The 16,862-nt window shown below is 39.1% G+C and overlaps 1 protein-coding gene and 1 long non-coding RNA gene across 8 annotated transcripts in view; one reads left to right on the top strand and one right to left on the bottom strand.

Annotated features, from left to right (window-relative positions):
• pigf (phosphatidylinositol glycan anchor biosynthesis, class F) overlaps window positions 1-16,862 on the top strand; it is a 102,184-nt gene that overhangs the window by 20,982 nt on the left and 64,340 nt on the right. The gene's annotated exons all lie outside the window — the stretch shown is intronic.
• The window catches only part of LOC138760486 (uncharacterized), a 30,239-nt gene continuing 26,113 nt past the window's right edge, over window positions 12,737-16,862 (bottom strand). For both annotated transcript variants that reach the window (XR_011355648.1, XR_011355649.1), the window contains exon 3: window positions 12,737-16,696. This is a non-coding gene — a long non-coding RNA (uncharacterized lncRNA). The remainder of the gene's footprint in view (window positions 16,697-16,862) is intronic.

Here is a 16,862-nt window from a genome sequence, read left to right as displayed (position 1 = left end):
GAGCATGGGAGGGGGAGGAGAGAAAGTGTGAGAGTGAGATGAACATTTAGAATTAAACCTTTAAAAATACATAACTTTTACTATTTAAGGTTGAGAATATACAGTGCCATTTGCAGATGGTAGTGATTTAGTTTTCCCTTTGAATCATTTTATTCACACTGAGTTCTCACTGGCCTTATTTGGCTGTGTCATGGTTTTATTCAGAGTGCTTTGGCCACTAGAGGGTGTGTAGCCACAAGTATTAAGTTTAATATGGACTTTGTGAGGTAACTGCTTGGATTTGGGCTTTTATAGATGCATCACTTATTTGTTAGCACAGCAAGCATTGTTAAAAAATTTTAAAATTATTGCTTTTGATTTTTGTGAATTTACTGGATGAAGACACAGCCGATTTGTCCTTCCTTAATTAAACCTGAACTGAGGGGTAGTTAAGAATCAATTGCTTGCCTATTAGTCAGACCAGATAAAGATGGCAGACATCCTTCATGGTTACTATCATTGAGACACATTTTAAAAAAAAACAGATATAATTACATGAAACTATTTTCTTCAGATGCCATGGGGAGATTTGACTTCATCTTGATATATTAATTCCAACATCTGGTAGTTGGTACAGTAACAAAACCACTAAGTTATTGCAAGTTATGTTATGAAAGGTTGTATGGTGTTGGCTTGTTTTTGGAAAAAAATAATGGATTGACGAGGCTCAGGGGTGATAAATGCTTTCTCCTTGTGTTACAATCATTCTGTGCATGTGTATTTTTGTTGGCTAACTTAATGGCTCAATAGAACTATTTGAAAAGGGAACTCTGAACAACGCCCGACTCTGGAATCGGCAGTCCACCATATTTTGAATAATGAAATATTTCTGTACACTTTGCATTCATAACCATTGCCCCTTATTGAAAAAAATCCTGCAAAAATTAAGCAGATTAAAACTTTGCATTTCACAATCTAGAAAGCAAACAACGTGCTTGGTGGAGTATAAAGGAGCTGGAATTTTGACTGCATGTGTGATCCTTCATCCCAGACTTTTTTTTCATGCTTTCTTTGCTGAAGGCAAGAGTAGTCTATTAGTCCAAGTAATTGAAGCTTTACTTGGGGATGGAGCCAAGATGAGCATTCTCACTGCTTATTGTTAATAATTGCATGCATATGAACAGAGAGAGCTAATTTCCTGACTGAATGGCAGGAACCTGCAGATTAAGAGGAAGGTAACTAAGTATATATCTTTGGTACAAATGAATTATATAACCTGGTTACATTAAAAATATCAGTTTGACTGATGTATTGAAGTATACTTGTCTCTGGCCATTTCAACATCCGTATGAAAGTACATACAAGTTTACATCCCTGTACCTTCACAAATTATTAGCCATGGTAAGGGAGAAATGATAGCTCTGTACAGTGCCGATCTATCTCTACCTTTAACAAGATGGTAGATCTGTAGCTTTCACTAAATTGTGGATGAGCATTTTTATGTACAGATACTATAAGAAGAAATTTATTTTTGAAATTGAAACTCTGGGATGGGAAATTTAGGTCCACTGGAAATGGAACAGGCACTAATTGCCCCACACCAAAAAGTCTAAAAACAGAAGGCCTTGCATCATTGGATAACTTAGAGGTTCTGGTGGGAGGGAAGAAAAATACCAGGAAAATGGAGAGCACACCTGTGAATATCCCTCTCAGTAACAGGTATATTTTGTTGGATGCTGTTGAGGGAGATGACCTGACAGAAGCTGGCAGCAGTGACCAGGTCGCTGGCACTGAGCCTGACATGGTGGACCAAAAGATAAAGAGGAATGCAGTGGTCATTGGGGACTCCATTGTCAGAAATAAAGACAGGAGATTCTGTGAGCCAGATAGGTATGCCCGCATGGTGTGCTGCCTCCCTGGTGCAAGAGTGCGGGATATCTCAAATCGGGTCCAGGGTATTCGAAAAAGGGAAGGTGAACAGCCTGATGTCTTGGTACATGTGGGTACCAATGACATAGATAAAAAGAAGGAGGAAGTACTGAAAAAGGATTACAGAGAGCTAGGACAGAAACTAAGAAATAGGATAGCCAGGGTGGTGATCTCTGGTTTGCTACCTGTGCCAATGCAACTGAGGACAAAAATGGAAGATTAAGAAAAATGAATGTGTGGCTGAGGGGCTGGTGTAAAGGACAGGGTTTTGGCTTCTTGGATCATTGGGATCTCTTTCGGGGAAGGCATGACCTCTACAAGAAGGATGGGTTACACCTAAACCCAAAAGGAGTCAATATATTGACAGCTAGGTTTGGTACAGACGTCGGGTGCGGTTTAAACTAATTTGGCAGGGGGGTGGGAACCTGTATGATAGGGCAAAGGACAGAAAAGATAAAACAGGAAAAGTTAGGTTAGGCAGCGAAAGTAAAAAATCAGAAAGAGCAAGGAGGGTGAAAAAAGCAAATCTGAAGGCTTTATATCTTAATGCAAGAAGCATTCGGAACAAGGTAGATGAATTAGCTGTGGAAATTAAGATACACAAATATGATTTGATTGGGATTACAGAAACATGGCTGCAGGGTGTGCAAGCCTGGGAACTTAGCATCCCGGGGTATACAATATTTAGGAGGAATCGACAAGAAAGAAAAGGGGGTGGGGTAGTATTGATGGTGAGAGAAGGGACTGACACGATTGACAGAAAGGATATCACCTCGGAAGATGCGGAATCTATATGGGTAGAACTGAGGAATAGCAAGGAGCAGAAAACGTTAGTGGGGGTGGTATATAGGCCTCCAAATAGTAGTGTAGAGGTGAGGGAAGGCATAAAAAGAGAAATTAGAAAAGCGTGCAATAAGGGAACAGCTGTCATCATGGGAGACTTTAATTTGCATATAGATTGGACTAGTCAAATTGATAAAATTACTGAGGAGGAGGAATTCCTTGAATGTTTACGGGATAGTTATCTAGACCAATATGTCGAGGAACCAACTCGGGAGCAGGCCATTTTAGATTGGGTATTATGCAATGATAAGAGGCTAATCAACAATCTTGTTGTACGAGGCCCTTTGGGTAGGAGCGATCACAATATGATCGAATTCTCACTCGTCATGTAGAGTGATGAAATTAAAACCGAGACTAAGGTCCTGAATTTAAATAAAGGGAATTATGATGGTATGAGACGGGAATTGAGTAAGATTGATTGGGTGGTGTTTATGGGGGAGTTGACTGTGGATAGACAATGGAAAGCATTCACAGATCAAATGGAGAAATTGCAAAAATCGTTTATACCGGTTTGGCATAAAAATAAACCAAAAAAGGTGACTCAACCGTGGATAACAAGGGAAATTAGAGACAGCATTAGGTCCAAAGAGAGAGCATATCAATTGGCCAAAAAAAGTACCACAACCGAAGACTGGGAGCAGTTCAAGATGCAGCAAAGGAGGACAAAGGGATTAATCAAGAGAGCAAAAATAAATTACGAAAGTAAGCTTGCGGCAAATATAAAAACTGACTGCAAAAGCTTTTATAAATATGTCAAGAGGAAAAGATTGGTGAAATCCAGAGTAGGTCCCTTGCAGTCAGAATCAGGGGAATATATAATGGGGAATAAGGAAATGGCAGACCAATTAAATTCTTACTTTAGTTCTGTTTTTACAAGAGAGGATACAAATAACCTCCCAAGGATGTTGGGAAACATAGAGACTAATGCAAGGGAGGAACTGAAAGAAATCAGTATCTCTAAGGACATGGTCTTAGGGAAATTGATGGGATTGAAGGCAGATAAATCCCAAGGGCCTGATAATCTACATCCTAGGATACTTAAGGAAGTGGCCATTCAGATAGCAGATGCTTTAAGAATTATTTTCCAGAACTCGATAGACTCAGGATCAGTACCCATGGATTGGAGGGTAGCTAATGTTACCCCACTATTTAAAATGGGGGGTAGAGAAAAAGTGGGGAATTATAGGCCGGTGAGCCTTACATCAGTAGTGGGCAAAATGATGGAATCCATTACTAAGGATGTAATACCGGAGCATATGACTAGCAGAGAAGGGATCGGACGGAATCGACATGGATTTACTAAAGGTAAATCGTGCTTGACAAATCTATTGGAATTCTTTGAACAGTTTCTTTTCTTCGGTATTCACTAAGGAGAAGGATATTGGGAGATGTGAGATAAAAAAAAGCAAATTGGGTAAATATGGGGAATAAAGAGATTACAAAAGGTGTAGTTTTAAGGCTTTTGAAGAATATAAAGGTGGATAAGTCTCCGGGACCAGACGGGATCTTCCCCAGGACATTGAGAGAAGTGAAGGAGGAAATAGCAGAGGCTCTGGTGGTAATTTTCCAAATGTCATTAGATATGGGGATAGTGCCGGAGGATTGGCGCATTGCGCATGTGGTTCCGTTATTTAAAAAGGGTTCAAGGAGGAAGCCTGGCAACTATCGGCCTGTAAGTTTGACTTCTGTGGTAGGTAAATTAATGGAGAAAATTCTTAGAGATAGTACTTATAAACATCTGGATAGACAGGGTCTGATCAGGAGCACTCAACATGGATTTGTGGGAGGAAGGTCATGTTTGACCAATCTGATTGAATTTTTTGAAGAGGTGACTAGGAATGTGGATGAGGGTAGCACAGTGGATGTTGTCTATATGGACTTCAGTAAGGCCTTTGATAAGGTACCACATGGAAGGTTAGTTAGGAAGGTGCAGTCTTTAGGTATAAATTTTAAGATAGTCAAATGGTTTGAACATTGGCTGAAAGGGAGAGGCCAGAGAGTGGTAGTGGATAATTGTCTGTCAGGTTGGAGGCCGGTGACCAGTGGTGTGCCTCAAGGATCTGTATTGGGCCCATTGTTGTTCGTTATATACATTAATGATCTAGATGATGGGGTGGTGAATTGGATTAGTAAATATGCAGACGATACTAAGATAGGTGGAATAGTGGATAATGAAGAAGGTTTTCAAGGATTGCAGAGGGATTTGGGCTGCTTAGAAAAGTGGGCTGAAAAATGGCAGATGGAATTTAATGCTGATAAGTGTGAGGTGCTTCATTTTGGTAAGAAGAATCAGAATAGGACATACGTGGTAAATGGGAGAGCATTGAGGAATACAGAAGAGCAGAAAGATTTAGGAGTGACGGTACATCGTTCCCTGAAGGTAGAAACTCACGTGAATAGGGTGGTGAAGAAGGCTTTTAGTATGCTGGCCTTTATCAATCATTGCATGGAATATAGGAGTTGGGAGGTGATGTTGAGATTGTATAAGACGTTGGTGCGGCCTAATTTGGAGTTCTGTGTGCAGTTCTGGTTGCCTAATTATAGGAAGGATATAAACAGAGTGGAGAGAGTGCAGAGAAGGTTTACCAGAATGTTACCTGGGTTTAAGCATCTAGAGTATAGGGAGAGATTGGACAGATTAGGTCTTTATTCTTTGGAGCGTAGAAGGTTGAGAGGGGATTTGATAGAAGTATTTAAGATTATGAAAGGGATAGACAGAATGGATGTGGATAGACTATTTCCGTTAAGAGGAGGAAAGATTAAAACAAGAGGACATGAGTTAAGAATTATGGGGCAGAGGTTTAGAGGTAACATGAGGGGGAACTTCTTTACTCAGAGAGTGGTAGCCGTGTGGAATGATCTTCCGGGAGAAATAGTGGCAGCGGAGTCAATTGTATTATTTAAGAAAAGGTTGGACAGGTATATTGATGAGAAGAAGATGGAGGGTTATGGGCATTGTGCAGGGAGGTGGGACTAGAAAGGGGTGTTTGGTTCGGTGCGGACTAGAAGGGCCTAATGGCCTGTTTCCGTGCTGTAATTGTTATGTTATGTTTATGTTATGGTGACAGGTAAAATAGATGGGGGAGAACCAGTGGATGTGGTGTACCTGGACTTCCAAAAGGCCTTCGATAAGGTCCCGCATAAACGACTGGCTTCCAAAATCAAGGCTCATGGGATTGGGGGCAAAGTATTGATGTGGATTGAGAACTGGCTGGCAGGTAGAAGACAGAGTTGGGATAAATGGCTCATTTTCTGAGTGGCAGGCGGTGACCAGTGGGGTGCCACAGGGATCTGTACTGGGACCCCAGCTGTTCACAATTTACATTAATGATCTGGATGAGGGGATTGGATATAATATCTCCAAATTTGCAGATGACACTAAGCTAGGAGGGGTTGTGTGCATGGAAGAGGGGGTCAGGAAGCTCCAGTGTGATTTGGATAAATTGAGGGACTGGGCAGATACATGGCAAATGTACTACACTGTGGATAAATGCGAGGTTATCCACTTTGGTAATACAAACCGGAGGGCAGATTACTATTTGAATGGCAATAGATTAAGAGATGGGGAAGTGCAGAGAGACCTAGGGGTACTTGTACACCAGTCTCTGAAGGCGAGCATGCAGGTACAGCAGGCGGTTAAAAAGGCAAATGGTATGTTGGCCTTCATATCAAGAGGGTTTGAGTATAGGAACAAGGATACCTTACTGGAGCTGTACAGGGCCTTGGTGAGACCCCACCTGGAGTATTGTGTGCAGCTTTGGTCACGTTATCTAAGGAAGGATGTTCTTGCAATGGAGGGAGTGCAGAGGCGATTCACCAGGCTGATACCTGGAATGGCAGGAATGACTTACGAGGAAAGATTGAGCAAATTGGGATTGTACTCGCTGGAGTTTAGAAGATTGAGAGGGGATCTCATAGAGACATATAAAATTCTGGCAGGACTGGACAGAGTGGATGCAGATGGGATGTTTCCAATGATGGGAAAATCCAGAACCCGGGGCCATGGTTTGAGGATAATAGGCAAACCATTTAGGACCGAGATGAGGAGGAATTTCTTTACCCAGAGGGTGGTGAATCTGTGGAATTCATTGCCACAGAGGGCAGTAGAGGCAGGTTCATTAAATACATTTAAGAGGGAATTAGATATATTTCTTCAGTATAAGGGTATTAAAGGTTACGGAGAGAAGGTGGGGACGGGGTACTGAACTTTAAGATCAGCCATAATCTCGTTGAATGGCGGAGCAGGCTCGAAGGGTCGAATGACCTACTCCTGCTCCTATCTTCTATGTTTCTATGAATAAGAAAGTACAAGAATATCAAAAGTGCTAGAATCAGGTTTAGTGAATTCTCATAATTAATCTCTTAAAAGGTATCTGTAGCTTCATATTCCAACCTTGATTAATTTTGTACTTTGATAAGTTATTGGGGCAGTTTCTCTTTCCAAGTTTCTCTCCATTTCTCCAGAAGAACTTTTGCAAGTTATTCTGTTGATTTTTAAAGCCATCATCAAAAATATTATTTATTGTTTGAGACATTTAGATCACACTCAACAATACACAGCGGTGGACACTCCCCATGAATTTGACAAGCTTCCCAGATCATTTAAGTTTGCAGTTGTTGCAAAAATTTATATTGTTGGTTTTGAAGTGGATAGTCTTGGATTGCAAAATTATGTTGATCAGTGATAAATTGGACCGGGCAATGGGAGATGAAATTTTATCAGGTAAATGTGAAGGAATGCATTTTGTGGGTCATTAAGGGTAGAACAAACACTATGAATATTGGGGAGCAAAAGAAAGTTGCCAACACCAGTACATAGACAGGTGAGGAAGATGTATAGAATTCTTGTCTTCATAGATGGAGCATCTAATTCTGAGGGAAATCTTCGTCCAAATTTATAAACCATTCATTGCACCATAGATGTAATACTGTCTGTATTTGCCATCATAGAGAATTCCACTATAGGATCTCAACCTGAAATGTTGACCTGCACTTTGCTTCCATTGTTGCTTCAACAACAACAGTTCTTTCAACAGTTTGCTTCAGATTGCAGTATCTGGATTTTCTTGTGTTTCCATAGAAAGGATATGATGGCACTGCAGAGGAGATTCACTGAAGTGTTCCTGTGGAGACTGGGTTTGTTCTCCTTAGAACAAAGGAGACTGAAGGGTTCAGCTGGGAGAGGTGTACAAAATTACAGATAACATAGTAGAATTTTCTTCCCACCCCATGGCAGAGATGGCAAGACCATGGTGAGGAGTGTGAAGTTTAAAGGGGATATAAGAAAGATTTGTTTTTGGCCAGAGGGTGGTTGCAGTCCTGAATGCACTGCTTGATCAGGTAGTTAAGGTAGGTATTCTCATAATATTGAAGAAATATCCGGATGAGCATTTGAATCACCAAGGTGTAATGGCCTACAGAACAGGTGTTGGTAAATGGGATTAGTATAGATGAGTACATGGATATGTAAATCAAAGGGCCCTTTCGTGCAGAATGGTTGTCATTTTATGCTGTTAGTTGGATTTTCCAGGTGGTGCTGGGATTGGAATCTGTACTTACAGATCAATAGTCCAGGCCTGTACTGTAGTCAATAACAAAATCATGAGTGAAACATTAAAGTCTGCAGACACTGTGATTGTAGTTTAAAAACTCAGCCAGTCTTGCAGTGTTCATAGGAGATAATTGCCGACATTTCAGGCTTGAGCTCTTCTTTAAGGAATAAGCAAAAAAAAAGAAATCTCAGAATAGAGGCAGCGCTGGCTGGGGGAGGTCCTGACCAACAAAAGGTGTGAAATGGATATGATAAAGGAAAATGTAAGAATTGATTTTTGTCTGTGTGAAAGGAAACAGAGAAAAGGGAGAGAGACAGAGCTGAAGGAAGGCGATAGGGGAAGAGGAGGGGTGTGGGTGGTGGTTTAATGAAAGCCAGAGAAGTCGATGTGAATGCCATCTGATTGGGGGGTCCCCAGACAGAAGATGGTGTTATTCCTCCAATTTGCAGGTGGTCTTAATCTGGCAGTGCCTGAGACCATGCACAGACATGTCAGCAAGGCAATATGTCACAAATTAACAACTCTCTTAATTTTGTTAGGGATTAGAGAGACTTTGTTAACATTATCAAAGGAACAACAATGAAAAAAAAATCACCAGACAATGGTAAATACAAAATAATAGTTTTTTTTATTAAACTAAAATAACATTTCTTACTTATCTCTATCTTAAACTCTAAACTTAACCCCACTATGTGCAAATTTAAATGCAGTACAACTCCAATTATCCGAAATTGGATTCTCCAAAATCCTCATTTATCCAAAATTTTTTTAAACATTTCGGATAAACGAAGATATCCAAAGTTTTTGGGAGCAGAACTGACCGGGGACCTCGAGCTCCCGGTGTCGGCACTGGAAATCTCAATCTCCTGGACAAGAGCGGGATCCTTAGGCTGCCAGCATGAGTGGGGCCTCTGTGGGGAGTTGTTGGTGATCGGCAGTGGCCAGCATTTTTTTTGGTGAGAATGAAACATTATTTTAATACTTAAAAAGCCTTACCTTGTTGTTTGTTGTAATTTAAACACTGTTACAAGAGATTTGCTGATGCTACTGGGCTGTTTTTTTTTTAAAATGACCAGTTTTCTGAAAAAAGAAGTTTATCTGAAATGGGCCCAGTCCTGAGAGTTGTACTATATCTGTTAAAGTCTCAAACTCTGAAAAGTCACCTTTTAAAACTTCACTATTTTGGTCGTGCTTGAAGGTCTTAACCTTTTAGTTCAGAGATGATTATAAAGCACTTTTAAGCATTATAACTCAGTATAGGAAATCCTTTGGAATTGATGGTTTTTCACTGGCTAGTCCAATTATAGATAACCATATATTTCAACTGACACTGTTAGATGCAGGTTTCAAGGAATGGCATAAAAAAGTATTCAAAGTTTCAAGAATATCTTCTTATTCAAAATAATTTTGCCCCTTTCAAACAATTATCAGCCCAATGTAATCTTTTCAATAGGCATTTTTTTTAGATATTTACCAATTAGACATTTTCTTCAGTACAAGCTTTCGGATTTTCCATTCGTTTCTAATACTAAGATTCTTGATCTGCTTTTTAATATGATTTTATTTTCATGGTGGATTAATAGCATGTATTTATAATAATTACTGGACTTGAATTCAGACCCAACATCTGGATCAAAAGAGACTTGAATATAATTTTTTAAGATGAAGATTGGTTCTCCACTCTCAGCTTGATTTTTAATTTTTCACATTATAAACCATACTGACCAAAATACATACAGATATTTTTCTCTTGAATATATACAGTGTCATTTTCTCCCCTTTCCCCCCTCCTCCCTCTCCCACCCTTCCCATTTATTCAAAGTTCAATCTATAAGATACATTAAACCCGTTAAACAATGTCGTCACTTAATAAAAATAAACAAGAATTTTTTGTCTTTTACTTTTATATACTGAATCAGTTCATTTCGTTGTCTTCTCCTTCTGTCATTTTAGGTGGTGGAGGTCCATGGTAGGATTTCTCTATTGTATTTCATGTACGGTTCCCATATTTGTTCGAATATTGTGATGTTATTTCTTAAATTATATGTTATTTTTTCTAATGGAATACATTTATTCATTTCTATGTACCATTGTTGTATTCTCAATTTGTCTTCTAATTTCCAGGTTATCATTATACATTTTTTTGCTACAGCTAGGGCTATCATAATAAATCATTTTTGTGCTCCATCCAAATAGAGTCCAAATTCTTTATTTCTTATATTACTTAGAAGGAAGATCTCTGGGTTTTTTGGTATATTGCTTTTTGTAATTTTATTTAATATCTGGTTTCGATCTTCCCAAAATTTTTTCACTTTCTCACATGTCCAAATTGCATGTATTGTTGTTCCTGTTTCCTTTTTACAGCGAAAACATCTGTCTGATACTGTTGGGTCCCATTTATTTAACTTTTGGGGTGTGATGTATAGCCTGAGCTTGATTAATGATTCCTCATTTTGTACAAGACATTGCTTATTACAATTTAAGGTGGTGCACAGAACTCGTATGTCTAAACTTAAATGGTCCTGTTTTATGCATATGTTGAACCTTTTTTGAGAAATGTAAAATTTTTGAAGCCTCTCTCATTCATATGTTCTGGGAATGCTCACATTTAGAGAGATTTTTCAAACTCTATCAAAAATTTTCAGGACTAATTTGCAATCCTGTCCGTTAATTGCTCTGATTGGTTTTTCTTGTGACTCAGGTGAACTTTTCTCAAGAAAAGTCTTAGCTTTTACTACATTGATAGCCAGACAAACTATTTTATTGAAATAGAAAGGAGATATACCCCCCCACTTATATACAGTGATTATATGATGTAATGTCCTATTTAAGTTTAGAGAAAATCAGATTGAATATTAAAGATGGAAAGTTTAAATTTATGGAGTTATGGGGCCCCATTCTTGGAATTTTTTTTATAATGGGAAGAATCAAGAATTATACATTCTGGGGTTTCCAATGGATTCCACATCATTATTGTTTTTTTTTTCCCCCTCTCAATTATATAAAAAAATGTGTTAGATTAGTTTAGCTTGGTGTTTTAGTTTTTAAAATTTTTTTTTAATTTTATAACAATCTAATAAATGGGTCTGACATGGTTGCATGCATTATGTGAATCACTAGATTGAGTTATTACAAGTATCTCAATGTAGTTATGCATATTTTATTATTTACCTATTATTTTTTTCTCTCCCTTTTGTATGTATTTACTTGTATACAATTGATTTGTTATGTAATCGTTATTTATTATGTATGCTCAAATGTTGAACTCAACAAAAATATTTAAAAAAGAAAAGAAACCTCATATCTTCAGGCCTCTTTAAACACCCAATTAGAGATATTCTTCAAACAGGACTGACTATCTTCTGGGCACAAATGAGAAGTGTTCTTCCTTATTCAATAACTACTTGTGTTGTATCTCCTATGAATGGGATAATACAAGTCCTGTTTTCCAAGATTTTTTTTTCTTCTCTTGAATTAAGACTTTGAAATCCATGTTCCAAACCATGAAACTGCCCTCTTTATCTTAGAGGCAGTCAGAAATGGGCTTCTCTTTTGAAATCCACTTATTCTGAGTTCCCCTTTTATTAGGAGTAAAACAGAAGCAACTTTTTCTGGCCCTCTGCAGGAAATATTGCTGCACATGATGGTGAGTTTACTTAAAATGTCCCCTTTGACTTGAGTTTCAATAATATATTTCTGGCAAATCTCATGTCACATGGTATGTGACATCATTTTTTTCTTTGAAGTTCAAAATGTCTTTTCACACTGATGAGCTAAAACTATCTAAGTCCACTTGTGCCTCCATAACATCTGCTTGCATGAGAGCAAAATGGTGGTGCATTTATACACGTGCTTCTGAAATTACACCTATTGTTTTCAGTGTCTATTGGCTTCTGGGATCAATGGTGTGTTTAAAATGCACGCACACACACACACACACACACACACACACACACACACACACACACACACACACACAAAATATAGTTTAAACATTAGACTAAAGATTAATCATAGCCTATTTGTCACAAATGGAATAGGAAATTAAAATGGTTGGCCACTGGGAGATCCACACTATTGTGGCGGACAGAGCCGAGGTACTCAGGAAAGCAATCTCCCAGTCTGCGCCTAATCTCTGATGTAATGGAGACCACAACAGAAGTATCAGATGCAACAAAAGCATGACTGTAAAAAGTAACAAATAATACTGTATCATCCTCGCTCAGTAACTTGTTTGGCACTAATTGTAAGTAAGGTTGAGTTGGCATGATATTGAAATCCTTGTCAAACATTGCCTTTAATTTTAAAATGTTGCTTGTTAACAGATTGCACATAACATTGTAATAAAGGTCATGCTGTCATAGAATCTGAAGATGGATGTACCTTAAAGAATATTAAACCCAAAAGTAGCATGCAGTCTAATTTAACCGGCTTTTATTCATTGGTTAATGTAGCTGAAGATGTGGAATGAGAAATATTTTAGTTAAGAGTTGCTGTGTACTTCTTGTTATTCAGGAAAAAGAAATCCAACAATGCCACTGATCAATGGAATTGTGCTGCCACCATATTTAAAAATCAAATTACCCAGTAAAGGTTTAAATGTTATTTACATATTTTTAAAATAAATCCACCTTTGGCTCCTTATTCACAGGCCATTTAAAGTCTGTACAGGGCTGACGGCAGTTGGACTGGGTGGATGGACCCCACAGGGTAGTGCTGAGACTTCGCTGTCAAGGTTCAGACTTTATACTTGGCCTCAAAGATGACTCTTGGTTTTACCATCCCCATGGTACCCAAGGAGTCTGAAGCTCAACTACTAATTTTGGATATACTAAATGCTGATAAATTCCCTGTGTTATCCTGCTATGTCCAATCCAGTATCACAATTTCTTTTTAAAACTTTTTATTGATGTTCAGTAATAATAAGTTTGTACAATACAATTATGGAATGTACTGCAGAGAAAAAAAGGCAATGAAAAGCACGGCAAGAATAATCATACATGTGAATTCCCAAAGCATAGCCATGATGATAAAAAAAATGGATGTAATAAATTTAAATTTTCCAAATCCCTGACCCTAAACAAGGTTAAAAATTAGTGTTGATGAAACAAAGTAGGACAACACTATGCCAAGATTCTGTATTAACACTGAACCTAGAGATTATGATAATAGACTATGAATGTGCCCGATAACATTGGGATCTAAAGTTTGAATCATTAATTACGTATCTAATTTTTTCCATATTTAAACAGGATATTATGTCCCTTAGCCATTCAACCTTGACTGTGCTTGCTTTTCCCAAATGGTCCCCTCTCTAAGACTTAACGCAGGCATAAGTCTGCTTTGCTGAGTATTCTCTGCGAGTGCAATGAGAACGTTGAGTCTTTGCTTCCTTGAGCACAGGGAAAATCGGGCTGATTGGTGTGAAAATGCACTCTCTCTATCATACCAATGGATGCAGAAATTAATAACCTTCTGCCGGTGTGAAGATCTCATCCACGAGGGCAGACGGAGTCCTATCCCCAGACCATCCAAGTGAAGCAGCCTGGTGGCCCTCTCATGTCGTGAGAGGCCGTACGTGCTAATGAAGACTTTTTTAAGGACCTGTATTTACCTTCCTCTGGCAGCGCCTGCATGAGGTCATCGACCTGTGAGGCGGCTTTTTGGTCGAGTGAGCTGATGACGTAGAAGTATCTCGTTGAATCGGAGGTTATCTGTTTGATCTGGAACTGGGCCTCTGATTGACCAAACCAAGAGTGGGGCCTGTTTGTCCAGAACGTTGGCAGCTTCAGTGCAACAGTGTCTACGGCTACGGATTCCATTGAGCCGAGTCTTCAGAACGTGGAATCTCGTCGGGATCACCAGTGTAGTGGGTTGTGCGTGAGCGCAGCAAAAAGACTGAGACAGCAGGCGGAGAGCTCAAGTAACACAACTGTTTTACTTTGAATTCCGTGCTGCAATCTTTAAGGCTATGTTGGGTCTGCCTCCCATGTTCTGGAACTTGCATCATGCTGATGCAAGTGGGCACATGCCCTTCCGGTCTGGACCGGAAGAGATGGTCCTGCGACACCATCTTTGCCACGGCTGCCCTGCTGACCGTGGGTGACAAATGGGGCCAGTTCACCCCTAGAACTGTGTGCGTCAGTCACCACAATAATGCCATTAACAAATTTTGAATATGAAAGATGTCAAAAAGGAAATAAATGGAATAAAATATCTTGAGATAGCAACTGACAATAACTTGCAAAACCTGTACAATTTAAATTGTGTTGCTCTCTTGAGAAGGTGGAAAGAGACCTACAAAAATTGAGAGATTTACTGATTACTTTAGTGGGAAGGGTTAACTGCATCAAAACTAAAGTGATGCCAAAACTTCAATACCTTTTTCAATCACTGCCTATCCTGTTACTCAAGAAGTTATTTTAAGCTACTAAATAACTATATTAGACAGTTTGTTTGGAATAATAAGGTAGCAAGAATTGCATTGGAAAATCTAACATGAGACTATGGCTTGGGAGGAGTTAGACTTCCAGATTTCAGAAAATATTACTTGGCTTCACAGGCTAGATTTCTCGCAGCCGCCTTCACTGAAGACAACCGCAGTCTTGGGTTCAAATGGGAATGTATTCAATGGAGGAGGGGGAAGCAAATGTATAGGGGAAAAAAAAGTAGGGATATCAATAAAAGCACCATTGTGTGGAAAAAAATGTGTTATTTTCTATAAACATAGGCAATAGAATATTAAATTTGTGGTATGACAAAGGCATAAGGTATATTAAGAACAGAAGGAACTCTTGTATCCTTTGAACAATTAAAACACAAATACAGAGTGGCCAATGGGACCACCTTCTGTTTTCTCCAACTCTTAACTAAAATAGAAAGATGGGGACCAACGTTGTCCCCACCTAAAATTAGTGAAACTGAACGAACGGTCTAGATGGGAAATATACCCAAGTGCAAAACCAGGGTCGCAGAGGCCAAGGGAAAGATGGAAGTCGGACTTGGGTGTGGTGATTTCAGAAAGAAGCTGGTCAGATTGGTGTAAGGACAGCATTACATCAGTTATAAATGCAAGATGTGAATTGGTTCAGTATAATTTTTTTACACCAATTATATCTTACCCCACAAAAGCTGCATAGATCAAAAGCTAAAATTTCAGAGATGTGTTTCACTTGGATTGAGACAGGACCTTTCTACCTGCCGCATGGTCGTGCGTAAAGGTGAGGGCAATTTGGCAAGTAATCACAGACAAACTAACCAAGATGACAAGAATGGCCTTCATGAGCAACCTGGAGCTATATCTATGAGGTAATTCTATGGAAATAAGCAACAAATTGGCCAAATATCAAATCTCATTTATAAAAAATAGCACTGGTAGTAGCGAAAAAAAAATATCGTGATCACTTGGAAGTCCAACTCCCCTCTACTTATAGCATGAGGGACTGTGGAAATGAACAACTGTATACCTACGGGGGGAAAAAAAATCACATATAACTTAAAGAACAAATATGACACTTTTGTAAAGGTCTGGCAGCCGAACCTGGACTACATAGGGGCCCAGATACAGTTATAAAAAGGCGAAAAAAAAGTTATTGAAGTAACTATTATTACATACAAAAATGTAATTTCCCCAATTATACTCTATACGTTTAAAATATATGCAAGCTGACGGTGTGTGGATCTGTATGTGGATGTGGGATGGACTGTTTTTGTTTTGTTCGTTGTTTGTAAGAAAAAGTTCAATATATTGCCTATTTAAAATGTTACTGTATATTTTTGAAAAAAAAATTAAAAGTAAAATATTCAAAAAAAAAGTGTCCTGCTCAGGCCCTCAGTGCATCCTCCTCGTGCTGACAACTGTGCTCACCTTCATTCAAGTAGCAACAGTGAAAAGAATGTGCGCACATTGAGGGATATTGCTATTTCAGTGGGGCCAACCTGCATGTGTCCAATGATGTCTCAGCACTTCCCTGCGGGGTCCATCCACTCAGTTGTATTTATTTTAATTTTTTTAAATTATTTCCTCAATTTTTTTGTTCCAGTTGAATGATTCCAGATAATTACGTTCCTACTGTATAAGGATATGCTGGGAATTTTCTCTCTGGAGGAGCATAGGAGGCCTCTGCTGGTCATGATCGATCATGGGTATTGCGCCTCTGCGAGTCGCTGGTTTGTTTAGCAGTGTGGACTGTGGCTATGGAAGCTGATCTTGGAACAGCAGGCTCTTCCACAGTTGCAGTAAATAGGGCATTGTTAAATTGTTGTTAACTGTGCTCTTCGCTTAGCTCTCCACTTCTCAACTGATTCAAGATCACTCTTCGCCTTGCTCTAGCTTGGTGATTCCCAGAATGGGTGGTGCTGCCCCACTGTCAGTGGTGGAAAGATCCATGGGTCTGGTGAGGGAAAAGTGTGGTGAGAGAAAAGGGGGTGCTCTGAACCTTAAGTCTTATTATTATTCAGCCTGCTACAAAGTTTAATGAAGAACCCAGCACCGTAATTTTCTAGCAATACTCAGACTGGCAGCAGTGAGTAAAATAAGCAGCCACAAGGCGTTCTTGC

This window comes from Narcine bancroftii, chromosome 4, assembly GCF_036971445.1.
Source record: "Narcine bancroftii isolate sNarBan1 chromosome 4, sNarBan1.hap1, whole genome shotgun sequence".
Classification (NCBI taxonomy): Eukaryota; Metazoa; Chordata; class Chondrichthyes; order Torpediniformes; family Narcinidae; genus Narcine; species Narcine bancroftii.
Note: the sequence above shows the minus strand (reverse complement) of the source record. Positions and strands in the feature narration are given on the sequence as shown.